This window comes from Scylla paramamosain, unplaced genomic scaffold, assembly GCF_035594125.1.
Source record: "Scylla paramamosain isolate STU-SP2022 unplaced genomic scaffold, ASM3559412v1 Contig23, whole genome shotgun sequence".
Classification (NCBI taxonomy): Eukaryota; Metazoa; Arthropoda; class Malacostraca; order Decapoda; family Portunidae; genus Scylla; species Scylla paramamosain.
This window is the reverse complement of record NW_026973688.1, coordinates 392,418-419,954: the sequence shown is the minus strand read 5'-3', so window position 1 is coordinate 419,954 and position 27,537 is coordinate 392,418. Positions and strand designations below refer to the sequence as shown.

The following is a 27,537-nucleotide window of genomic DNA, read 5'->3' as shown; positions in this document are numbered from 1 at the left end:
AATGTTAAAAGGGGAGAGATAGAACGGTTCAAGAGGAAGACAAAGGAAACACGAGGGGAAAAGGACACCAGGTAACAAGGAAAACAAGGCAAATGGCAAGAGGAAACAGGGGAAGCAATGTTAAAAGGGGGTAAGAAAAAGGCACAAAAATAACAAGGTTGCAAAGGGTAGGGAAGGAAGACGAGACAACAGTGTAAGGGGAAACAAGGGATAAACAAGGGAAACAGGCCATTAAAATTACAAGCAAGGAAAAGAAATTAATACAATAAGGCAAGATAAATGGAAATAACGGGAAAACAAGGGTAGATAAGGAGATAGGGACGGTGTTAAGAGGGGAGAGGGGAGGGTAAGGCGCAGACTGCAAGGTGAACAAGCGAGTTACAAGGGGAGGGGGAGATAAGGGTTGGCAAAGAGGACAGTGCATGAGGGTTGAAAGATAAACAAAGGGAAACAAGAGGAAATAAGGGAGATACGTTATGAAGTTTACAAAGGAGAAAAGAGGAAACCAGGGAAAGGAAAACAAGAGCAGGAAATTTACAAGGTACATAGACAAGAGGAATCAAGGAAGATTACATAGGAAGTCTGCAAAGGAAACAGGGAGAAACAAAGGAAAACAAAGTGAGACAAGGACAAATAATGCAGGCTGTGGAAAAATAGTAAGGAAAGACACAAATAGGAAAAAGCGAGGTAGGGTTTAGTGGCAAGTTAGGGCAGTGGAAAAGAAAAGGAAGAGAAGGGTGACGAGAGAAGATAGAGGGAGATTTAAGGAGAAGGTGACGGTCTCAAAAGGCAGGGAGGTCACCAGATGAAGGCAAGAAATATTCAGTACAAAACAAAGAAAAATAAAGGAAAAAAAGTAGGAAGAGATCATCAGGGAGAAGGTGAGAGTAACAAAGGAAACAGATGAAAGCACCACATGAAAACAAGATAAAAGAAAACACTTCAAAATAATTACAAGGGGAGACTATTCTATCTATTTCTATATAACAGGCTGGCAATCAAACACGAGGCGGCCCAGACAAAAAGCAGCACACACACACACACACACACACACACACACACACACACACACACACACACACACACACACACACACACACACACTCTTAGTCCTTAGCCCTTGGTGGAGAAGAAAATTTAAGGGAAAACAAGGGTGAGGAGAAATTCAGATTCAAGTTTTAGGAACAGGGCAGGGTTACTAAGGACACAAGGCAGGTAGGCAGGTGTGATCAGTGCGAATATTATTTACCTGGTGGATCCACGTAATGCGCAGGTTAATTAGACGAGAGACGATAATGACCCAATCCCAGATTCGATTAAACGCAGGACTTGTACAAATTCACCTTCATTAACGAAGCATTTGCCATGAATTACACTGATCACACCCGCGGCTTCCAGTGAAGGCACGGTAAAGACATAAAAGATAGGTAAATAAATAAATAAATAAGTAAATGTAAATAATTATGTCCACGTGTGTGAAACGTTATCATTGAACCTTGTCCCTAAAAAAGCTACTACTACTACTACTACTTCGACTTCTACAACTAATAATAATAAAAATAATAATAATACGACTATTACTATTGCTACGACGACGACGACGATTACTACTCCTATTACTTATAACAACAACAACAACAACAACAACAACAACAACAGTAATAGTAATAATAATAACAAAAGGAAGGAAAGGGACGCAAAACTTAACCAACATTCTAGATTTCTGCAGACAAAAACAATTCAATTCCACATCTCTTAAAGGAAGAAAAGAAGAGGAAGAAAAAAACTTAAGCACCGTCAGTATTCCTCCCAACAAAAACACTTCAAACAAATTCATATCGTTGTTGCTGTTGTTTCATGTGAAAGTGATTACCTTCTGGCTAAAAGGAAAAAAATATGAAGGGCAAGTGAGAGAAAAAAGCACAACAAAAAATCCTACCAATAAAATAAGTTACAACAATTTCACGTTTCTAATAACACGTTTGTCTAGTTTTTCCATTTGTTGTTTTTGTTGATGTTGTTGTTGTTGTTGCTACTGTTGTTGTTGTTGTCATATGAAAGAAGCTAAATGAAAGAAACAATAGCGATCAGATTTGTGTAAAACCTTTTTTTTTATGATGAATGTGGAATGCAAGAATGAACATTGAAAACTAAATATAATAATAATAATAATAATAATAATAATAATAATAATAATAATAATAATAATAATAATAATAATAACAGCAACAGCACCAGATCAATAAAAACATTGTGATGCAGAAAGTTACACACTAGACCGACTTCTGGAAACAGCGAGACAAACCGACAGACGGACAAACAAATACTGATAACTGCAAGAAATAGATGATAAAAAAACAAATTCTGCGATAACACGAGACAGACAGACAGACAGACAGACAGACAGACAGACAGACAGACATAGAAAAACAGACAGACGTAAACACACACACACACACACACACACACACACACACACACACACACAGAGAGAGAGAGAGAGAGAGAGAGAGAGAGAGAGAGAGAGAGAGAGAGAGAGAGAGAGAGAGAGAGAGAGAGAGAGAGAGAGAGAGAGAGAGAGACTCGTAAACAAACCCACATAAATATACAAGTTTTCTTTTCTATAAATAAATAAGAAGGCGATAGAGCAAAGCATACAAAAAGTGAGACAGACAAACACAAACAAACAAACAGACAACAACAAAAAATACAAGTGTTTCTCTTTTATTATTTATCTTATCGACGACAACATATATGACAAGCTTTCCTCGACTTTTTATTCATTTATTTTTTTTATTTATTTTCATTTGTATCGTTATTTCCGTTACTTATAAGATATACAATTTTTTTTTCTTCGTATTTCTTGTTCATTTACTCTATTTTTTTTCTATTTTTTTCTATTTATTTTATCTACAACACATACACACAAGCTTTCTATTTTTTCTTCCTTTGTTCATATTTTCTTCATCACAATTTCTCTTATCGGCAACATGCGTTATCTAAACTTCATTTATTTACTTTATATTTTCTTCTTTTTTTTTTTTTTAACTTTCATTGATACCAACGACAAATCCCACGTCCTTCCATGTTCCCTTCACTAACAGAACGAACAACAAAGGTAAACAAGAAGGTGTAGATACAGTTTTCCAATAACGTCTCTACAACACTTCCCAGAGAGAGAGAGAGAGAGAGAGAGAGAGAGAGAGAGAGAGAGAGAGAGAGAGAGAGAGAGAGATATGAGGACATATGCTACTGCCCCTACACTCTCTCTCTCTCTCTCTCTCTCTCTCTCTCTCTCTCTCTCTCTCACCATTCAGCGCCCTTCCCGCAATGCTCTGGTAATCCTTCTTCAGTTGCAAGCTCACTCACACACACACACACACACAGACACACACACACACACACACACAATCTCTTACAATACTCTTCATTATTCATATCCAATCACCATCACCATCACCACTAACTACATAACTACACTCACCCCTCCCCCTACACACACACACACACACACACACACACACACACACACGTACCTTCCCCATTTTCATTCACTATTCACGTACTGCATGGCACGTGTCACCGATCAATACACGATGGGGATGAAGGAGTGAAAGAAAAGAAGGGAAAAAACAGAGAAAGTGAGGGAGGTAGGAAAAAAAAGACCGATGATGGTAAATGACTAGGGTAGAGAGAGAGAGAGAGAGAGAGAGAGAGAGAGAGAGAGAGAGAGAGAGAGAGAGAGAGAGAGAGAGAGAGAGAGAGAGAGAGAGAGAGAGAGACGTAGTAAGGAGTAAATGGGAAAAAAAGATAGGATGAAAAGAGGAACAGAGGAAGGGGAAGATAAAAGGGAAGATAGGAGAGCGATAAGGAGGGAAGGGGGAAAGGTGAGAGGGGAGTGAGAGAACGTGAGGGGAAGGGAGAGGAGAAGGGAGAAAAACAATAACAGGAAAGCGAAACAGGAGACAGAAGAAATTTGGATAGCTGGGTGAGGAGAAAGAGGGGAACTGGATGGGAAGAGGAAAGATGTGAGGAAAAAGGGAGAAGAAAAGAAGAGGGGAGGAAGAGGAAGAAGAAACTTGGAGGGTTGGATAAAGTAGAAGCAAAGAGAGAGAGAGAAGAGGAGAGAAGAGGAGGGGAGGGAGAGGAAAAGAGGGAGATAATAGGAGAGGAAGGAAAAAACAAAGAGAGAGAGAGAGAGAGAGAGAGAGAGAGAGAGAGAGAGAGAGAGAGAGAGAGAGAGAGAGAGAGAGAGAGAGAGAGAGAGAGAGAGAGAGAGGAGTCAGGTAAGAAAACTTGAATAAAAAAAAGCAGCATTAATTTACAACCTTACATTATTAATAACTTACACCTCTATCCAATAAACACTAATTATATAACCTGCGAAAACACTTAACACCACATCATAATTTCGAGTCTTTAATTACAACATAAGACAGACAAGACCGGGATTGGAGGGAGGATCGGCCACGCGATCTCGTAAACTCCCGGATTAAATCTCACCGTAGGAGGCGATTAGAGGATCGTTCAAACTCCCAAGGCTTTCACGGCTGGAGGGAGAAAGAGACGCGATGTACCTACCAGGGCCATCACCCGTGTTCAGAAATACTGCTCTCTCAACGTGACTGTTTTCAAAGGTAAGAGAGGTAATTAGCAGGGTTCTCAAAAGTGTTTCCGATGTCAATAATGTAAAAATCTTGTTCATCTATCACTAAAACCTTGAAAAAACATCTTCAAATATCCGCGTCACTTCAATTACTAACTTTTGAAAATAATAACCGGGTTTTCAAGTGTGTTTCCCGAGTTAATAACATGAATATTTTGTTCACCTATCAGCAAAACCTTTAAAAAACATCTTTTAAAAACCCGCGTCACTTTAACTACACCCTTTTGAAAACAATTTGTCGGGTTCTCAAGTGTGTTTCTCCATTCAATAATCCAAAATTCTTGTTAATCTGTCACTAGAACCATAAAGATACCCTTAGAGACACGCTTCACTTCAACTAAAGCCTTCTGAAAGTAGTCGACGTGCAGGCAGAAGTGTTTCAGAATATGGACCTAAGACTTAAGGGATCGTTCGGGATTCCGGGGCTATGAGAGCTGGAGGGAGGTTGAGGGCCGCGATGGAGCACTACGAGGCATCAGGAAGGATGATCCTCACTCAGAAAGTCGTCACACTCTTACAGTCTTGCTGGTTTAAGTGTTGTACTGCAATGTTATAGGAAGGTACAAGTGCTGTTTTTAATTTTTCGAAGCCAAGGATCAGTTTCTTCTACGACTGAAAAAGTAAATACACAAAATAAACAAAAGAAAAGAAATAAAGTAAAAATGAGAAAGAAAAGAGACACTTAAAGAAAGAAAAAAACAAAACATACTGGTATAAATGTCAATACAACATACGTAGACACAAACTAAATAAACAAACAAACAAATAAACAAGCAGGAAATGGAGCGTTACTTAAGTACTAAGCACACAACTTTCCTTAACCCCCTAATTAGTTTTCCCTTGCCCATTCACTCAACTACTTAATCTCCATTCACAGTCCTCCCTCAGAGACGTAAATTACTCCTACTATGCCATTCCTAACTCAGCCTTCGTGCATTACTTTCATTATTCACCTCCACATATTCCTAGCGTCTTTCCTTTACTTGTATTTCCCTTCATAAATGTTGTGTTTACCTGCTCCATGTTCGTCCACTTACTTCTCTACTTTCTTTTAAAAACTCGCTATTTGCTCATTCAATTATGCATCATTCTGTTGCTAATTTGCTCTGCACTGGCTGCCTCATGCATGACAAAGACCTGTATTTTTGTAGCCGTTCTCTCAAAAGGACTGGATTTGAAACTATACGAATTAATAGCCATGATTATCTTTACAATTAATGGTGTTAATTTTTTTAGCTTTCTTTGTATCACTTGAACAATAAAACTAACTTAAAAACTACCAAAAGCTTTTTTTCTGGCTGACTCACTATTTTGTAATTTTGTTCACTCATAATGACTGTTTTAAAGAAACCGATCAAGCGAATTATCGGTTTAGTTTCTTATTCATGGTCTAGAATTACTCAGACACTTTTCTCCTGTTAATAGAACCATAAAACATCAGTAAAAAAAAACATAGCTTTTATTTTAACCCGCTGAAAGGAATTTAAACAAGGCAGCGAAACACTTCACCCTGCAGGAGCCAAAAAAAGACAAACAAAATAATATATAAGCTTCGTTGAGAGAGAGAGAGAGAGAGAGAGAGAGAGAGAGAGAGAGAGAGAGAGAGAGAGAGAGAGAGAGAGAGAGAGAGAGAGAGAGAGAGAGAGAGAGAGAGAGAGAGAGAGAGAGAGAGAGAGAGAGAGAGAGAGAGAGAGAGAGAGAGAGAGAGAGAGAGAGAGAGAGAGAGAGAGAGAAAGCAAAGTACCACATCCAAAAAGACAATTTCGAATCCAATTATCAACTGTCGAGATTCAGCAACAAATAGGAGGAGGAAAAGACAAACAGAAACACGAAAACTTGATTATGACACTCGTGCATCTCAGAAGGAAGAGATTACGGACACAATACCAAACTTAAGACACGAGTTTAAGAGATTATTGTCGCAACTCAAGGGGAAAAAAAAAAAAAAACAGAAAGCTGCACAACAAACATTAAATCTCTCACAATGAAGCCAAGCAGATCCCGTAAGCACCATCAATTCCTGTACCTCACCATCTTACACCCTTGACACTCACTAAGCCAGTATTCGCGTAAAGGAAGCAAGCACAAGCTTTCTCTATGCAGTGTTACGCCCCTCACCTCACTAACGCACAGTATTCACGTAAAGAAGAGCTCCTGTTGATATTGATCAGTACCACACAGCACCCAACACTGAGCGGCGTCACACAATCACATCATATCATACGGGGTTTCTCTCTCTCTCTCTCTCTCTCTCTCTCTCTCTCTCTCTCTCTCTCTCTCTCTCTCTCTCTGTTTTTTTTTCTTTCCTTCCTTTTTATCGTTTGATCTTTTCAGTCTTCTCGTGTTCTCCCTTTTTTTCTTCTTTTGTTTCTCCCTCTCTTTTTATCTCTCACTCTTTCCTTTTTCTTTCATCTTTCCTTATTTTTTTTAAGAATTTCCACTTTTTTCTTCACCTCTTTAGAATTTTAACCTTTTTCTTCACCTGATCTTTTTTCTTACTCTCTTTAGTGTCATACCCCTCCCTCTCTCTCACTCCCCTCCTCTCACAAAGGTGGTATTCGTGTCAGCTTATTATCTCGCACTTAATATACTTGCCGCCAAGTTCTTTACTCTATGAAATTTTCAGTCACCAATAATCTCGCTGCCAATCACTATCTTCCAATATCGAGGCACATTATCCCTCCTTACTCCGCCAAGCCTCGCTAAGTCTAGCCGAGTCTCCCCATTTACTTGTTACGTTTTCTTCAGCTCGTGTGGTTATCTGCTGCCGCTTCTTTCTCCGTTTTCTTTTTCGATGTCTCGTTTTCTTGACACTTTTGTTGCTATTGTTGTTGTTGTTGTTGTTTTCTTATGTCCCTTTCTTCTTGTCACGTTTTTCTTGTTGCTCCTCTCTCTCTCTCTATCTCTCTCTCTCTCTCTCTCTCTCTCTCTCTCTCTCTCTCTCTCTCTCTCGTCTAGTTCTCAATTCTTTCTTTTTGTTCTTTCTTCCTCTCTTTTTCTTTTCTTTTCTATTTTCTTTCTTTTCTCCTTTTTCCTCCTCTTTTCTTTTTTTTTACTCCTCTTTCTTCTAGTCTTATTCTTGACTTTTTCCTGTTTCTTTTTTTTATTCCGTTTCCTTTTTCCCACTTTTTTCTTTGTGTTCTTGTTATCTCCGTTTTTTTTTCGACATGTGATTCCCGTCTCTCACCTCTAGTTTTTTCCCTTTTATTTATTTTTTTTATTACTAGCTTACCTTTTGTTTTTTTCCCGAGATCTCGTTTTCCAATGTCACTTTTTTCCTCTTTTTTCCCTTTACCAAGTCGGTTTCTTCTAGTCTTTTTTGCCTCTCTCTCTCTCTCTCTCTCTCTCTCTCTCTCTCTCTCTCTCTCTCTCTCTCTCGTTATCAGGTACGATTTCTTTCTCCATATGTGGTTTTCTTTTCCTATCACACGACTTCACCTGATCGTTAAATTTTCCAGTCTTTTCTTCTTATCACTCTTCATTATTTGCTGTTGCTTTTCCTAAGATCTTACCCTAACGCTTTTTTTTCTTTTCATCTCTGAACTTTTTTTCATCATTATGTAATTTTGCCTGTCGTATATTTTCTTGTTTTTCTGTCATTAGAAACTTGTATGTACTTTTTTCTTTTTTTCTTTTTTTTTTCCTTTAACGAGTAATTTTTCTTTCAATTTTGTTTCGTGTTTTTCTGTTGTTATTTTTTTTCTTTCTCTCCTCTTGTAGGTAATTTATTTTTTCGATCTTTTCCCTTTTCGCGTCTTTTTTTTTTCCTGTAATTTCGTTTCCTTATTTTTTTCCCTCGTCGCTTATATATCTCGTGTTTTGATGTAGTCCTAATTTACTTTCTTTATTTTCCCCTTCAGAGCCTTTTTTCACCCTTTTGACTTTCCTTTTGCTGGAATTTCGCTTCTTTTCTTTCTTTCCTTCTTTTTTTCCTTCTTTCATGTTTTCCTTAACAGGATTTGGCTTCTTCTTTGTTGCTTTTTTTTTCTTATCATCTTTTCCCAGTAATAAAATAATCTCGTTCTTTTTTTCTCATTCTGCCTTTTTTTTTTTATCAGTATTTCGTTTTTTTTCCTTCTTTTCTTTCCTTATCATGGTTAATATTTTTTTTTCGAAACCTCACCTTTTTTTTTTCTTCGGAGATTTCTTTTCTGGAATTGCGTTTTTTTTTTTTATCTGTGTCTAGTAAGTTTTCTTCCTTGATGTCTGGTCTTCTACCTCTCCTTTTTTTTTCCTTAGAAGCATTTTTTTTTTTTTTTTCGTTGGATTCCATTTTCTCTTTCCATCTCCTGGTTATCAACTTTTTTCTTCTCTCTCTTTTGGAATAGAAATGTCTTGCTTATTTATTTATCTATTTTTTTTTAGTCGCTTTTTACTCCGGCATGTTTCCATTTTTTAGTCTTTTTCACTGGAATTCTATTTTCTTCTTTTTTTACTTTCAAGTCTAGTTTTTTTTTTTTAGCCGACTTTCTTTTCGTGGAGTTAAATTGTATCATTCTTTCCTTCTCCCTTTACATCCGTTTACCTACGTTTTCCTCTTCTCGAGATCTAATTTTACTTTTCTACTGCACTTTCCTTCTCCAATCTAATTTTCCCTTTGTAGTCTTTTTATTCTGCTATTCACTTGTGTTTAGTTTTCAGTTTTATACATTACTTTTTCTTCACCGAATCACCACAATTTCCTCCACAGTATCTAGTCATTTTCTGCTGAGATTCTCTTCACATTTACACTTTCCACTGAGTATTATTTGAAATTTTAGCCATTACAATATTCAACGTTCTGTTTTTCAGCATTAAGAGCAGCATCCTTCACTTTATACACCAAGAACAACAGTATTTCAGTTTATGATTCAAGGCACGTTAACATTTTCTATATTTCAAAGAACATCCATCTGTAACATCCACTGAACATTCAATAACACACTTATCCTTCAAAAATATCACTTAAGTTTGCACACTGGTACTTTCCATACATTGTTGAGTCTATGGAGGCATTCACCAACACTTTACCATCAGGAACACCGAAAATATACATAGCACGTATCCATTTTATATATAATGTCTGAGTTTTAAAGGCACATTTTCATTTTCCATACTTTAAGTTAAAATCCACGGCAGCAGCCTTTAACATTTCACTATTACAAATATAGTTTACATCCCGGAAATACACAAATACTACATAAAAATAAATCAAAACACAAAAACCACCAACAAAGAACACAAAGAACAACACATCCACTCTCCAACAACAACCAGCAGCAAAATCACACGAGTAACAAAGTATAACAGTCTACCCATAGCGTGTTTATCAAAGTACGGTACGGTACATATAACCACAGCGTGTTTCACCCCCCCTCCCCCATTCCCCCAAGCAAGGCAAGCCCAGCACTCCCCGCCCCGTGACAGCACTAACATCATAAGCAGCACTCGCCCAGCCCCGTCCGCCCCGAGGCTCACGTCAAAATTAACTCCCTGCCAACACTATTTTTTATCTCCCACACCCTAGACTCTTCAATTTGTCATCGATCATATTACACACGCCGCGCCGCTGCTCCCTTTCACGCAAATACCTCACGGGGGAAAAATTATCATCAAAACATAGCGCACTTTTCACGAGGCGGAGTCTATTAAGTGCGTGTGTATGTGGTGGTGGTGGTGGTGGTGGTGGTGGTGGTGGTGGTGGTGGTGGTGGTGGTGGTGGTGGTGGTGGTGGTTTAGTAACATGTCCACTCTAGACGTAGATAATGGCAAATTTTAAGTGTGATACAATTTTTACACATTATTTCATAGTAGTAGTAGTAGTAGTAGTAGTAGTAGTTGAAAAGAAGAGAAAAAGAAGAACAAGAATAAGATCAAGAACAGGATCAAAAAAGGATGAGGACGAAGAAAAGACAGGAGCCGAACAACAACAATAGCTGGAGAAAAATAACGAGGACAACAAGAAAGTAAATAAAAGTATGCATTACTACACACACACGCACCTCCCAGCTGTGTAATGAAGTGTGGTGTTGTGCTGTGCAGTGTACGCCTTGCATGTCCCTGCGTAGTTTGTTGGCCAAATTTATATCGTGCGTGTATGACTAATACGTTTGAGTTTGATGTGTATGTGTGTATTTATGAGGTAATGTATAGGTGTGTGTGTGTGTGTGTGTGTGTGTGTGTGTGTGTGTGTGTGTGTGTGTGTGTGTGTGTGTGTGGTGTCAATCTATCAATGTATTTATCTATCTACCTGTGCGCGCATGTGTGTGTGTGTGTGTGTGTGTGTGTGTGTGTGTGTGTGTGTGTGTGTTATTACTAGCCTTTGCGTAACTTAATTAATTTCAGATTCACTCAGCACAAATCCGGACTTCTCTTCTCTCCTTCTCTTTTCCTCTTTCTTTCTTTCTTTCTCACTCTCACTCTCACTTTCTTCCCCACTTCGTTAACTTCATTTCCACTTCTTTCCCTTCAACTCGAACACATAACTTTCCTTCCTTCAACATTGCACTTTTTACCCACCACACCACACCTCCTCTTTCCTTCCCTCCACCCGCAAACCCAGCACCGTTTTTTTTCAGATTTCCTTTCACACCCGCAAAGTTTATCCCAGGTAGGAAGAGAGGAAAAAGTAGCGGCAGCATTCTTCACAAAGTTTGCACCTCGTAACGTCGCGGTCATTTCCCTGGCACGGTCGCTAATGGTAAGGAACAACCTCCTGTTAAGCCCCAACACAAGGGAACTGGCGATCATACGTTGTGTTTTCCCAGCATGAGGTGCCTTTTGTATCCCTAGCGAGAGAGTGAGTGAGGGAGGCAATGCACGTTACACTGGAAGTACTATAGTCTGCTAACACACACACACAAGAAGGTAAGAATTGAGAGATAGTGAGATAGGTTAATGATTATGACGGATATTAATTCTAGAAGTTATGCCTTTACTTGTATGTAGGAAAGCGGTTGCCATATTTTTCTCTCGAGGGAAATTGCTTAGAGAAATGCTTATAACCGTTTAGGAACATTTTTTTTTTCTAAGAGTTAAATATACATAACGGCACTGGTATTATAATATCATAACCTACGAAACACACACACACACACACAAGCAGGTAAGAACAAACGTGACAGCACAGTAACGATTAAGAAAGTAATCACCTTAAGAAATAAACGCCTGTATATTGGAAAGCTGTTTGATATCTTTTTTTTTATCGATTTCTTGCTACCTTTCCTTCCTTTTCCTTCTGCAAGTCTCTACCACAATTCAGAGCAGTCTGCCAGCACCCTCACGGAACTAACTTGAGACCGTGTATTGACTGAACTAAATTACCTCTTCAAATTATATCATCTTTCTATTGGTTAGTTATAGACACTACAACTAACTTTGAATAGAAAGAATCATATCTTTTCTCTAAAAATATTTTGCTACATTATTGTCCCGTGTAATGATTGAGCTAAGTTACCTCTAAAAGTTATACCACGTTTCTATAGCTTAATTTTTGGGACTCCGTTACTTAAATGTAAGCAACCCTTAACATCTTCGTCTGTAAAAACAACATGCTACATTTGAAATATTTAATTTATTACACCGCGTGTTTATTAAACTAAATAACCATGAAATCATAGCATCTTCCTTTGAATTAACTGTAGGTAAACTCTGGAGCTCCCTTCCTGCTTCAGTATTTTCTCCTTCCTATGACTTGAGATCTTTCAAGAGGGAGGCTTCAAGACACTTATCCTGTAATTTTTGACTACCGCTTTTGATTCTGTTCGGAGATCGGCACTTCAGTAGGCCTTTTTCTTTATTACAGTTTTGTTGCCCTTGGCCGGTGCCCCTCCTACATAAAAAAAAAAAAAGTAACTCAAAATAAAACAAAGTTCGCATCTCAGTTTGTAAAAATAAAGTTTAGCTATATTTGTTACATTTCATTCATTACACAGCGTAGTGGTTAAACTAAATAACTCCATGAGATTATAGCATCTTCCTCAGGGTTAACCATAGGCACTGCAAGCAACTCAAAATAAAACAAACCTCACATTTTCGCTTGTAAAATCTACCTTGCTACATTCGCTGTACTTCATTCATTGCAGTGTGCCAGCACACAAAGAGCTTATAACAAGGGAGAGTGCTTAATGGCTCGCGTTCTTAAACGCTTTGTTCTCTCATCAGAACTATTATCAAAGGCCACACAGATAATTGGTCGGGTTTTCATGCGTGTTTTCCCATTGAAGATGCATGGTCATTAATACTCTATCCCTAAAATCATTAATAACCTTTGAAAACTACAGTAACTTCGACTTGAGCCTGTTAATTGCAAGAATAAGACGAAAGGTTTAAGAATAAAGTTCATTGGTTGAGAAAAAAAATCACCCTTGTAACCTTTGTAATATGTTTAGATGTGTTAAAAGTTATTTTGCTTTGCTTGTTTTCTCACCAGAACCTTTATCAAAGACCAGACTCAGGTCGGGTTTTCATGCGTGTCTTCTCATTGATGATGCGCTGTCCTTGATAAATACCTCTGAAAACCTCACTCATTTCCACTACTGTCTATTAAAAATAGAGATACGATGTAGGATTACACACACACACACACACACACACACACACATGAAGCAAGACTTAGTAACCACTCACTTAAATATTGTGTCAAAAAATGTTGGCCCTTTTTCAGTCTTGCCAAAAAGAGTTGGGATTTTTTTCTCAAAAAAAAACGTAACATTTTTCAGTCTGCTTAAAAATACAGAGCATTTTCAGAGCATCTAAAAAACTGTTAGCCTTTTTAGCTTCCAGGTTTCAAGGTTACTTCAATATCTTCTGCTTCAACAATTTCCTGGAGGTAAGAACAAGCGAGACTAAGGATTGCAACAAGAAACAGTTCCAGAAATCATAGGTACTCGCGTGTTCCAGAAACTCAACATTTTCTTATGTGCTAGTTCTATAATTCCAATACAGTCTAACACACGCACAATGGTGGAGGCATGAACAGGCGAGACCGTGGTGATTGTGTAACCAGCTCAGGACACTGTATCTCTGTAAAAACGCTTAACACTTGCTTTCCTTTGAGTTATTTCAAAAGTCTAACACACACACACACACACACACACACACACACACACACACAAACGTGCAACTAAGGCAAACTGAAATAACGCATGTAAACGTAAAATAATTAATGTCTACATGAAGCCCGCATCGTGGTAACTCAGTAACTCCTGGTAGACTGAGAGAGACAACCCAGTGAGTAATAACGAAAGTGACTATTGTGATAGATGTGTCGGTAAATCACTGCTGGTAGACTGACAGACGCGACCCACCAACTAATAACTAAGGTGAGTATTGTGATAACTGAGTAACTAACTGCGGACAGACAGACGCAGCCCAATAATAACTAATATGACGTGACGTGGCCGAAGTGCTGCATCACACTAAAAGATTAACAAAGTATACCACGTCTTCCCTACAGTGGCGGCACCATTACGAAACTACACCTGTCTGTCTCACTTGGGAGGTCAACTACGATAAATCAATATGTAACTATGCATAGATATTGACCTTTACATTACCGTGCCTACCATTTCCATCACAAATCCCTCTTAATGATACCTTACAATCATCATTTTAGTTCATTTTTCCTTTTGTTTTTAATCTGCTTTCATTTTTCAGTTGCAAATCGCTAGCTCTGGAGGGAAGGTAGAGGAGGAGGAGGAGGAGGAGGCAGAGATAAACTGGTGATTTACAACAGAAACGTCAAACAGATTAATTGAAAGCGCATCGGCTGGCTGTTAGCTTTTGAAAATATAAAAGAAAAATAGTTTTGTTTGCCGAGGTGCTTCCAACAAACATCAAAATTTGAAGAAAAAAATGAAAAATGAGTCAAAAAATAAACGCCAATATCTTTGCAATTGTTATCTACTCAGTAAATTAGGTGTGACAATTACAGTTACAAATATAATCCCACAGGAGAGGCAGTGCGTGTCAGCCTCGCCCGCCAGTAGCAGCCCGGGCCGAGAGCCGCCCTGCGTTCACCTGTGCTGTACTCACCTGCCTTGGTGGCGGCGGCGAGGGCTGCGTGAGCGATGAGCAGCAGTATGTGCAGCGCGGCCCCCATCACCACAGGGGCCTGCCAGCACCTGGAGGCAGCACTACGCGATCACAAGACACTCACAGGTGGTTGTCGCCAAACTAATGTTCGCTTGTACTAAAACTCCCATTCATGTATCAACTCTGCAACATTCCCCGCCACACTAATCTCGGTAAAAACATGGAGTACTATTTCAGTAGTAATCAACTGCACTGCATTAACTTTTTTCAAAAACTATAAGGGCGAAGCTACATAGTTACAAGTCTACAAGTCGGTCCTCTGAACTTCCTCGGGCGGGGGAAGTGGCGAGCCGCGCACACAATCACCCGTCACTCGCTCAGTGCCACTGAGCGTCAACTCTCTCCGTGACCTGTTAGCGCCGCGCAGCGTGCCAACGTGTCGCGCTGGATCACAGCCATCAAGAGGCAACTAACTGATATATAGTACCACAAATATAATCTTTTAAGACGCGGTAAGAAACGATTTGAGTATTATAGAACGAGGAGCGCCAAGGGAAGCCCGTATAGGGAAGAATAAGCCCGGCAGAACTCGCACTGCGTCATACGCCTGGCTGTGCCGCCGAGCCCAGAAGAATCATGCGTGGTGCCGATTTTCGGTTCAGGATTGCCATGCCTTATAAACCTTCGGGATTCAGTATTGTTTTGTTACACCGGAAAAATGTTACTGATCAACAAGAGCAAGGAGACGACCCAGAACCCTGACAAGAAAAAGTATCGTGAACCATTATCAACTGCAGACGCGATTCTTGGCTCAAACACTGACCGAAAGGAACTTCACCTCGCTATCCTCCTCCTGTTAGTCAATTTTCACCCTCTTCTTGACGAGAGCTTAATGTAAGCCCTTTGCCTCAAGCTACATTACCACCTGTTTACTGGCGATGTCTGGCGAGGCAGGGAGAGAAGGTTAAGACAGCAGAGAATGACTGAAAGAACAGAAGGACGAGGAGAGGAGTTACAGTGAGGTGAAGCTTCAAACTGCCCTTTCGATACCGCGTTCTAAATAATGCCTCACCCTGCCAGTCTCCGCATCGACCTTGAACGCCCTGACAGGAGACGCTCATGCCACCCACACTTGGATGTCATCGCTATCACTAAACTCTACCTTAATTAAACACGTGTCCATCTTATACTATTAGCATTATGAATTAGTAAAGGAGTAGCAAACATCACTACCAATCTTTCATAACCCTACCCTGCGTATCACTGTATCACTACCCATCCCTTCCTGAACTCCACCATACGTACATTTCCCCTCTCCTTTACTATCAACATTATGAAGGGACCGCTGAGGAAAAGATGCCGCCGCTAGGCAGTCCCGGGGCAGCGCAGGGCAGGAATGGTTCACCCTGCCCCTCCCGCAGCGAGGCGAGGCGAGGCTGAGAGGTGCAGTGAGTCAACAATGAACTTCATCAGCTTTAATGACTTCCCGGGACGACACGAAGAGGCACTAGATTTTATGATTCATGGCGTAATTCTTCTGGTGTGTGTGTGTGTGTGTGTGTGTGTGTGTGTGTGTGTGTGTGTGTGGTGTGAAACTACTTTTTTCTTCTTTTTTTTTCCCCTGCTCGTGTTGTACTTTTCTTTTGAATTTGTTTGCATGTGTCACTTCGTTTATACATTTACGAAATGTAATAATGCACGCTTTATGAAACATTTAAACGTAATCTACACTTTCTCTCGGGAAAAAAAAAAAAGCTTTCACATTCATGGCAACGAAATGGTAAAATTCTGACATTTTCAAAATTTCATTAATTTTACGTTTTTGTGCAGCATGTATATATTTTTTTAATGCCAACAGATCTGACGTAAATATTTACTTAACTCATCAAAATACATGAAGTAGATGCCTTTGTTTCGTGTTGTGCTGCTGGGAGCTGGATGAGCTAGGCGGTGGTGGTAGTGGTGGCGGTGGCGATGGTGGAAGGCTGGTATTAGTGGTGGCAGTTGTGGTAGTGATGGAGGAGGCGAAAGGCTGGCCGTGGTGGTGAAGTAGGAGGGATTGATGAGCTGGGTGGTGATGGCGGAGGGTTGGTGGTGGTGGTGGAAGCGGAGGTGGAGGTGGAGCGGTTGTTGAGCGACGGCAGCTCTCCATTGGTGGTGCTTTATCCTTCTTTAAATTTGGCTGTGAGTGGCGGAGGCTCAGCGCCGCTCACTCGTGTCTGACTTTTGATCTTCCAGCGGGTGACGGGGCTCGGGACTGCGAGAGGCCGTCCTTCAGCAGCGAGCGGGGGATTGCGGGGCTCTGGCGACTGACGACGAGCGAAGACTTCATTAGATTGCGTGCGTGTCGCCAAACGGAGGGATTGTGTGTGGGGAGGGAGGTGATGGCAGGAAGGCACGCCGGTTTTCACCACGACAGCTCAAGAACCACCAGGAAGATAATTCTATTGGATATATTTACTCTGTTTTACATCATATGGTTTGGCTTAAATGTTTGTTCTGCACCGTCACTCAGATCAGGGTCCATATTTTGAAACACGCGGGCGCTGGACCTCCAGTACATTCACACTGCTTTACTTGAAGCTATACGGGCTTCTGAGGATGTTTTTTTTTTTCTTTTTATGGTTCTAATGACAGATTAACATAATTTCTACATTCTTGGGAGCCCGACTAATCTCTGTGGCATTTGAAAGTAGTCGTTTCTGAACACGGGACCTACGAAATAACATTTCGGGGTGTAGCCTTTGCAACAGTTTTCTTTTATTCCTTTAAGTCTATTTTCTTGTTTGTGTGTGTGTGTGTGTGTGTGTGTGTGTGTGTGTGTGTGTGTGTTGGGTGTAGCCTTTGCAACAGTTTTCTTTTATTCCTTTAAGTCTATTTTCTTGCTTGTGTGTGTGTGTGTGTGTGTGTGAGGGAGGGGAATCTCGTTCAATGTCTCTGAATGTAGTACTGAAGCAGTGCTCGGAAACTGGTTACGTAGACAAACACTGAACCACCGAACCACTTCCGCTCTTCCAGGGTAGAGTGAATACTTGTGTAGCTATTTGTCTTGGGCACATATTTTTAATCGCTTTTCTTCTCCCATAAGGAATATTCTCAAAGACTATATATACAACTTGTCAGATTCATGGCTCTCCTTTATCCAATACTGACGCAGAATCCTTGTTCAACTACCACTAGACTCATGAAAACACCCTTGAGCACACATAACAATGGTGTCTGCTACAGCTTGTCAACACAAGACGCCGCAATGTTTGGATATGCTGTTTTCTTTTTCTCTGTGTTTTTCTGACCTATGACGATTCTACAGACACACTGCACTGCGCTGAAATTTTGACTGTAACCCCCATAAGCTTTGTTCCGTAACCTCATTTTCACCTATACAGTATGTAAATGTTTTCTTTTCCTTCAGTATCACGTATGCAGCCAGCACACACACACACACACACACACACACAGCAGTGCAGTCGTTCGTCGCCGTTGTGTCTGTACGGGAGCCAAACACCTCTTGCTCTCTAGTCACCTCGCACTGACTGATATAACTTGTAGTGCGATAGTTCCCTGTAGACACCCTGCCCCATATTTTGAAACACTTTACTCCCTCATCAGGACTGTTTTCAGTGTCTGTATAGAAACGAAACATTTCTCTAGTACTATGGTCACCTCCGACTGACTGACATAACTTGTAGTGCAATTGTTTCGAGTAGACGCCCCCGCCTCAGCTGGGTCACTGGTAAGTTCGCAGCACCCCCTGATCTTGTGCCCAACGCCTCACTGGGAGTAATTACCGTTTTGGCAGGTGTCTACTGCCTCATCCTATTTAGTGAGCTCACTGACAGGCTGCTCACCCTCTTACGGTCAGCAAATCGGAATATACATAAAATTCCTAAGATTAGTAACCAATATAGAAAAACTAATGGTTCAAGCTTGACAAAGTTAGATTCAACAAGGAGATATGAAGAAACTGGTTCTCAGATATTGACAGATGACTGGAATGGAATCAGTACTCAGACTGTTAGCGCCGAGTCAAAATGAAGCTTTAAAAGATTATATACAACACGATCACTGACAGCCAGAAGTTTAGGAAAGTTTTTGGAAAAGGATCATAGATGGATATAGATAAATAAGTTATTATAAAGAGACTGCTACGTGTAAGCTCTGTGTGGTTACAAACACCTGCTTACTCTTATATTCTGATGTTCTTATCAAGTAAAGCAGCCTTCAGAGTACACTGTGGACGGATAGGGGCCGAGTACCCGACCAGGGATGATCACAGAGGGAGATGACGCTCAATACACAGACGTCACAAGACTGTCACTCCGGCACGGAAAAGGAAAGACAAAGTAGAGGTGCTGTCAGGATGAAGGACAGTAAAAGGGCATTATGGCAGGCAGTCTGTACTACACACTCTAATAACGCAATGGTATGTGATGATTGAGTCCAGGGTTTTGCTTCAGTTTGGAACAACACACGTCACGTCGTCAGAATATTGTCCACAGCACTGCCAAATAATGCTGGCTGACTGATGGGACCAAAACAGTATGGCAAACTTACTATAACCTTGCCTCCTCCCTCGCCCGGGCAGATTCAGAGGAAATTAAGATGTACAGTGAGCAAAATTAAAACAGACGCATGTATATACGCCGCTCTGAAGCTTAACTGATGAAGGTACGAAAGTTTAGCAAGTACGGACTAGAAAGTTTAAAGTTTAACTGATAGATGATGATAAGCTAAATGATGGAGATTGAGAAGCTTACAGTACTAAGTGACGATTGGAGCATTTAACTAGTGGAGGCTGAGACTAAAATTAATACTTAACTAGTACTAATAATACAAGATAGCCAGAGATATTTACCGTTCAAGCTATGTTCACCTGCCTAACTATCTTTGCTGACATTAGGGAGCTTTAAATGAAGCTTAGACAAATTTATGGATGTAGATTAGATTTAAATTAGGTAGGCATGTTTAGTACAGAGACTGCCACGTGTTAGGCTAGTTAGGTTATGTTAGGTTAGGTTAGGCTTTTTTTATAGTTTCCCTTATTTTCTTTTGTTCTTATGTACCTCGACTACACCCGCTTGTTTTATCGTAATGGTGAACGCAGCTTTAACACACAAAACGAGTGAAACGTGTTAGTTATTCATGCCTTCAGCAACAGAGTATTCGTGTTTCTCAAAGAGTAGCGAGTCACGTGATGAGTACAAGGGTAATTTCGCATGCAAGACTCCCTCCCTCCACCCTCTCCGTGTGCTCTCAATGGTCGCTAATTGCTGGGTATCCCTAACAGTGCGTAGCAAAGAGAATTTCACGGCGTGTTTTACTGCGTTTTAAATCAACTATCTCGTAATTGTAATGCTCCGGACCTTGAGCAGCGAATGTGCGTGTTGTTATTATTCTGTTCCTGCTTCCTGAGATCCCGCCCCGACCCGCCCCGCATTGCTCCGTGGAACATATTCTGAAACATTTCTGCGCCGCATCTCCACTGCTTTGAAAAGACTCCAGGTGAAGTGGTACGGGTTTTTAATGATGTTTTTACGAACCTATTGAAAAATTGACAATATTTCTACATTATTAACAGGGGAAACGCTCTTGAAAATCCGGCTAATCATCTCTGTGGCTTTTACAAACAGTCGTGGTGAAGTTACACGTGTTTGTGAGGGTGTTTTCACGATTCTGGTGAGAGATTAACATGATTTCTACATTTTTCAACATCATGAAAAAATAGATAAAATAAAAATATAAAATTAGCAATTTCTGTTTATTCTTTTTCCCTATTTACTTAATCTTTATATTTTCGTCTTCACTGTACGTCCTCCTCTGATTCAATAAGATGAAACAGAAGCTGGAATCCAAGTGTCAGGGGTCGGTGCCGTGCAAGAGTCCAGGTTATATATATGCATTGTATCCACTGCATATGCTGTTATTCCTTACAACTCCGCTTCAAGTTCATCTCTCCATTTCACTCACTGTCTTCACCTCCACCTCTCCATTTCACTACCCGTCTACCTCCACCTCCCTATTTCACTACCTGTCTTCTTTATATCTCAATTTCACAACCTGCTTTCTCCTCCACCTCTCCATATCATTCACTTCTGCACCTCCATCTCTAAATTTCACTCTGTCTTCACCTCAACCTCCTTCCTTCAATAGCAAATCTTGTTAGTTATATCAGACAACTACACACTCGTCAGAATTCAGTAAATCCCTCAAGGGCACAATGGTGGGTTTATATCATTCAGAATTTCGGTCCACCTCGCGTCATGACATATACGAGACAGTGCGTGTTAATGGAAGCTGCTCAGAATTAAGTGGGTGTTTTTGTACTTAAGTGGCCATTGTCTTTATGGTTCTAGTGGCATATTAACAGGATTTCTACTTTATTAACGAGGAAGTACAAGCAAATTAAGCGGTAGAATACGTGAGCGTTTGTTTTACCTAAGTGGTCATTTTTATAACCTTAAATAGGAATGTTTTGCCCAAGTATGTATTTTCTACCCAAGTGGATATTTTTTCATGTAAGTGGGCAGCTAATTTCATGTAAGTGGGCATTTCTTAACTTAGATTAGGTATTTTTAAACCTTTATAGCCCCTCCTACATAATAAATTAATAGATTGTTCTTTCATGGCCCCCTACCAAAAGGAAAAATAAATAAATAAATAAATAAAAACTGAAAATTCAATGGCAGATACATCACAACCCAGGGCAGTGTCAGTGATCGGAGCATCGCATCCCGGAGCCGCCACCAACCAGCTTTTGATGTCAGTACGAGTCGTTTTTGTATATTAAAATAGCGAGGCTTTGCAGAGCGGCTCCATTAATGTTATATACAGGGTAATCGTACTGCACACACCGCTAATGCCGCTATTACTGAGAGCCAAGGTGAGCCTGGAGCGGGGTGTAATTCTACTGTAGTACGTGCACGCCCCGCCCTCCCGCCCTGCCGTCGAGTCATTCAGGAGTTTTCTTGTATTTACCAAAGGGCAGCAGTTTGGCTCCTTCCGTGAGTCGTCAGCGTGTGTGAGTCAGGACAGTATATCGGGCGTACAATTTAGGTTTTAAAAGCATCCCATCATTGTGAATTACCTTACCTTGAAAGCTTGAGGATATTGAAACTACCTCTCTCTCTCTCTCTCTCTCTCTCTATCTCTCTCTCTCTCTCTACACGTGTATACTGTATTATGATAATACACTGTTAACAGGCTGAAGGCAACATGATTAGCCTCGCCTATCTTAATGCTTAACTCAGTAACACCCTGCCCCCCCCCCCCTCTCTCTCTCTCTCTCTCTCTCTCTCTCTCTCTCTCTCTCTCTCTCTCTCTCTCTCTCTCTCTCTTTCAAACAGCTGGGACCAAGAGAATTTCCACGGTATGTTCATTTGTGTTCTTTTGTGTTCGTCGCTAACCTGCCAAGGAGAGAGAGAGAGAGAGAGAGAGAGAGAGAGAGAGAGAGAGAGAGAGAGAGAGAGAGAGAGAGCCCAGTCTCCCCCTCGTCTGGCTAAACACGGCCTCGCCAGCGACCTCTTCATTTCATGCCAGGTGATTAAAAATTTACACTTGGCCTCCTTTGTCTCTCAGCGCGAGGGACAAAAGCGTAGTATTAATAAGATATTTTAATCGATACACGCCTGCTGTGATCTTTTGTCCGTCACTCAGGCTCATATTCTTCACCACGGCGGCCGCTCATTACCTCTGTGTCAAATTCAAAGGCAGCAGAGATTATTCAGTCGGTTTTCAAGCGAATTTTTGCTTAACTATCACTGCAATCATGAAATCAGCATTGAAAACCTGTATCGCTTCCAATAGCGCCAGTTGAGAGTAGTCCAGGTAAGACACCAACATTTTGAGAATAAGGACCTTCATTTGTCACTAATAGTAGTATTTTTAAAACGCTTTGTTCTCCCACAAGGATTATTTTCAAAGGACACAGATATTATTCGTCCTGTTCTCGTGGAAGTGGCCAATTTTTTTAGAATAAGCACCTCTTCAAAGTAGTGGAGGTGCAGCGCGGAAGTGTTTCAGAATACGGTGGACAGTCTGGCTGCAGGAGTGGCGTAATTCAGCACGCGGTTATTGCATCAGGAGTGTGGCAGCTGACGGGACACACTGACCCTAACGAGACCTGCACTGGCTGGCTGACACTGCGCTATGATCCTTAACTGTAATTAATGGCGCGGCGTGTGTGAAGTGTGGCGTGGCACTGGGCAGGTACTGGTGTGAGATGAGGTGCGGCAAGATGCAGGTGTAAGATGACGTGTGGTACTGGGATAAGCTGTGGTACTGGTTACTGGGGTGGTATACTGGTTTAACACTATTTTGGTTTGACACTATTTTGAGGTGCAGCGTGGCACTAATACCGTTTTCCAGTCTAAGTATTAAGGTAGAACCAAACTCAGCCCTGTTTATTCCCCTTAAAAATCCAGGATCGGTGCAGTACATTCCTTTCATGTCACAGCCTCGGCATCCCTTTTTTCAAGCTGTCACCTGCGACCCTCGAAGGACGCGTCAACATTCACTTATTCTTCCTCATTCCCAACTCCATTCCCTTCCTCATACCCTTTTCATCCCCCTTTCCTAGTCTTCCTTTTGCTCATACCCTCTCACTCTCTCCCTCATTATCTTTCTCTCTCGCTACCTGGCAGCTGAAAATTCTCCATAAAAAGCCACAAACTTCAGTAAAACGTGAAAAACAGAGCTCGTGTTTATTTGCTCGGTTTCCTTTGGCTGGCTGGCTTTGGTGGCCGCCTCGGTGAGGACAAAAGACTTGTATTCAGAGAGGCTTTGCTCTCTCACCACTATTTTCAAATGCCACTAAGATGATCAACTAGGTTCTCATGAGTGTTTCTCCTATTAACAATGTAGAAATCTTGTTAATATGTCAGTAGAACCACAAAAACACCCTTAAAACCCGTGTCACAGCATCATCCCATCACCCATATATTTCACTATTTATTCCTTCCTATCACTCCTTACTCTTTAAACTTCGCCCCCTCCCCCCCGCCTTCCGTTCTACCTTCCTGCCCCAACACATCCTGTCACACATAGCCTTCCCTCCTCCTCCTCACCCTCTTCTTATCCTCCTTAATCCTGCGTCTCTTCTTCCCTCCTATCCCTATTACTTTTTCACCCTCTCCTCCATTCCTTATCCCATCTTCTCCCTTCTCGCGTCCTCTCCCTTAACCTAATTCCCCCTCTTCCTCTTTCTCCGTCCCAAACTGATCGCGTCACGAATACAAAAGCGCAAAGGATGAAAAAGATACAGTTTCCTTCTGGCTTTATCAATCAGGCTTTTTCTCCGTGTCTCCTCTCTCGCTCTCACTCTCCAGTTCGTTCGCTGTCTCGCTTGCTCGCCATCTCTCTCGCTCGTTCCCTTTTTCTCTCTCGTTCGCTCTTGTTCGCTCGTTCTCTCTCTCTCTCTCTCTCTCTCTCTCTCTCTCTCTCTCTCTCTCTCTCTCTCTCTCTCTCTCTACCATCACCACCACCACCACCATCCTCCCCGTGTGCCTGCCTGGAGCCTCTATCGCTATATTGCATCACGAAGGAGGCGTGTGGAGTAAGAAGAGGCTGTGTCACCGGCGATTGATGTACCGAACATTAATAAAGGCGAGGCAGGACCAGACTGATTTGGCTGCGAGATGGATCGTGGCTGCTTGAACAAGAAGACGAGTAGAAGCCACGAGGCAGGAAAGGATGGGAGGTGGGGGGAGGAGGGGAAGGAGAGAAACGGGAGGGATAGGAATGGACTGAATGAAGGGAATGGAGCAGGGAAGAGAGAGGCAGAATAATGAAGGAAGAAGGGATGCAGGAGAAGGAAGGAGTGAAGGAAAGGGAGAAAAGAGGAGGGAGATGGGATGAGAATGGAAGAAGAGAAAGGAGATAGGATGGACAGGGAAAGAGAAGAGAGGGAAAGACAGGGAGGAGGAAGAGGAGAAGGAAGAAGAGGGAAATTTAAGGAAAGACAGAGGACCAGGCAGAGAGGAAATAAATTGAAACAGGCAAGGAATAGCAGGATGAGGAGTAGGAGGAGGAAGAAGAGAAGGAAGAAGAGGAAGAATTAAGGAAAGAGAGAGGAAGAAGCAGAGAGTGATGGATAAGGGAAGAGATGAGAGCAATAGACAGGGATACGTGAGGAGGAGGAGGAGGAGGAGGAGGAGGAGGAGGCAGATGAAAGATGAACAGGTGAGTAATGAAGGGCATGAATAGTTGAGTGAAATATGAGCTGCCTTGAGCTATACATCTGTGTCTTGTGAGCGATCGCACCAAACACTTACTAAGGCTGCGCGGGTGGTGGTGCTTGTGTCCGTCCGTCTGTCTCTCTGTTTAGCTGTCTGTCTTTCTGTTCGTCTATTAATCTACATTATCTTTCTATCTATTTACCAATCTATCTATGTCTGTTTGTTTTTATATGTTAATTAATCTATCTATCTACCTACTTAGCTGTCTGTCCGTCTATTTGTATGTCTCTATCAATCTATCTATCTTATTTATTTGTGTGTACGTCTATCTATCTGTCTGTCTATCTATTTGTGTCTCTCTGTTTATCTGTCTATCTATCTATCTATCTATCTATCTATTGAGAGAGAGCCTGCAATATTTAACCTTCATTCACTATACGCAGTAGAGAGCAAAGAAAAAAATTGCCTTTCAGAAATTCAGAAATAAGTTTTGCTTCATGAATATTACCTATTTTTAGGACGTGCTGACACACACACACACACACACACACACACACACACACACACACACACACACACACACACACACACACACACACACACACAAAACTCAGGGTCCATTTCTGTGTAAAGCGTTCCTACCTACCTTCACACACACACACACACACACACACACACACACACAAGCTTTTTCCCCCGTCACTAAATAGCAGACTGCCTTCATTCAGCTGACAAAACTGTCTTCGCCCGGTAAAAGTCGCTCTTAACACCGTAATAGCGAGATTCTTTGCTCTGCTTACATTAAAGCGGCACAGCCACCACCCAATAGCGCCCACCTGCCGCCTTTCACTTGGACTGGCGTTTCTTTCCACTCATATATCAAACACTCGGAGGGGAGGGACAGTGGCTGGGAGTGGCAGGGGAGTGGCTGAGAGAACGGGCGAAAATCCCTTGATTATGGCTGGAAATTTTTGCCCTTTAATATTCCCGGCGGTGGATGTCAGTGCGTATAGTGGCGATTAATTAGTCACCGCCACAGCTACCACCACCACCACCACCACCACCACCACTAGGGAGGGTCTCTTTCTTTTTGTTTGCTTTATCTTCTTTACGTAGCGAGATGCAGATACGGGAGCAATGGTGGATGGGTGGATGCATGGGTGGGTGGGTGGGTGGGTAAGTAGACTGGTAGGTGGTTACATAAATAGATAGAGTGATTGATCGACTGAATGAGATAAAAAGATAAATAGGTAGATAGATAGATAGATAAATAGAAAGATAGATAGATAGATAGATAGACAGACAGATAAACAGATTAATCAAGAAATAGAAAGCGACAGACACACAAATATTATCTCCATATACAGAACGAAACAGACTGTTACTACCACCACTACTACCACTACTACTACTACTACTACCACTGCTGTCTCTATGGCTATCTACGACCGTCACCTTTTGCACCCCCTCAAAAAAGGTAATTTCCCCTGCCTGTTAACCCTCTGACCTGCTAGTTTCCTTCCACATTCCCAAGTTTCCCTTCTATTCCCCTCGATTTCCCAGCGTCACTTGAACCACTGAGGAACTTTGCTATCCTGCTCGTCCTCTTTCCTTTCCTTCACTTCTTCACCGTCAAGGCGCCTTCACGTATCTTTTTTTTTCCTTCCTTTTTCTGTTTCCCTTTCAGTTCGTCTTCATTCTCGTCTTTTTCCCTCTTATTCCTTTTCGTCTTTCCCTTATTTCTTCTCCGCTTTTTCGCTTATCTTCCTCTGTCTTTCCTTTTCCTAATCTTTATGTGCTTGGTGATCAATCTTGCCCTTCCCTTTTCCTTGTTTTCTTCAATAATATCCTTCCGTCATTTTCCTTTTTCTTAATTTCTCTAAGTATTTTGTATTTTACATTGCTGTCCATTCTTTTCTTTCTCTTTTTCTTTTTTTCTTCTATTATTTTCTCTTTATTCCTTCTTTTTTCTACACTTCTACTACAGTCACAGCATGGCTTCACGAAGGGGAAGTCTTGCCTGACAAACTTGTTAAGTATTTACAGTAAGGTGTACGAGGCAGTAGATAATGGTGATAGTTATGATATCTTATATCTGGACTTTAGTAAAGCATTCGACAAGGTGCCCCATCAAAGGCTCCTGAGAAAGGTTAGGGCGCACGGGATAGATGGGAAGGTGTTAGGTTGGATAGGGTCATGGCTTGGTAACAGGCGACAGAGAGTGCTAATAAACGGCTCGAAATCCGAGTGGGGTCATGTCATTAGTGGGGTGCCACAGGGATCAGTATTAGGGCCATTATTATTTCTAATATATATCAATGACTTGGATAGTGGAATTAGTAGCGATGTTAGTAAATTTGCGGATGACACAAAGATAGGTAGATTAATTAGGTCAGAAGCGGATGCCATCGCCTTGCAGACAGACTTAGATAGAATGAATGAATGGACGGATAGATGGCAAATGCAATTTAATATCAATAAATGCAAAGTGCTTAGCGTAGGTAGAGGAAACCCACACAATAGGTACACATTAAACACCCAAACTCTGGTAGGTACAGGGTACGAGAAAGATTTAGGAGTTATAGTTAGCTCTGAACTCCGTCTAGGGAAACAATGCATAGAAGCCAGAAACAAGGCAAATAGGGTACTAGGATTCATTTTTAGGAGTGTTAAAAGTAGAAGGCC

The 27,537-nt window shown here is 41.2% G+C and overlaps 1 long non-coding RNA gene across 5 annotated transcripts in view; it reads right to left on the bottom strand.

Annotated features, from left to right (window-relative positions):
- Positions 1-4,445: 4,445 nt before the first annotated feature.
- The window catches only part of LOC135097507 (uncharacterized), a 33,868-nt gene continuing 10,776 nt past the window's right edge, over positions 4,446-27,537 (bottom strand). For 3 of the 5 annotated variants that reach the window (XR_010265757.1, XR_010265755.1, XR_010265756.1), the window contains one exon: positions 4,483-5,278. This is a non-coding gene — a long non-coding RNA (uncharacterized LOC135097507). Of the gene's footprint in view, positions 5,279-27,537 lie in introns of all 5 variants that reach the window. The other 2 variants (XR_010265758.1, XR_010265759.1) reach the window with 1 other exon arrangement.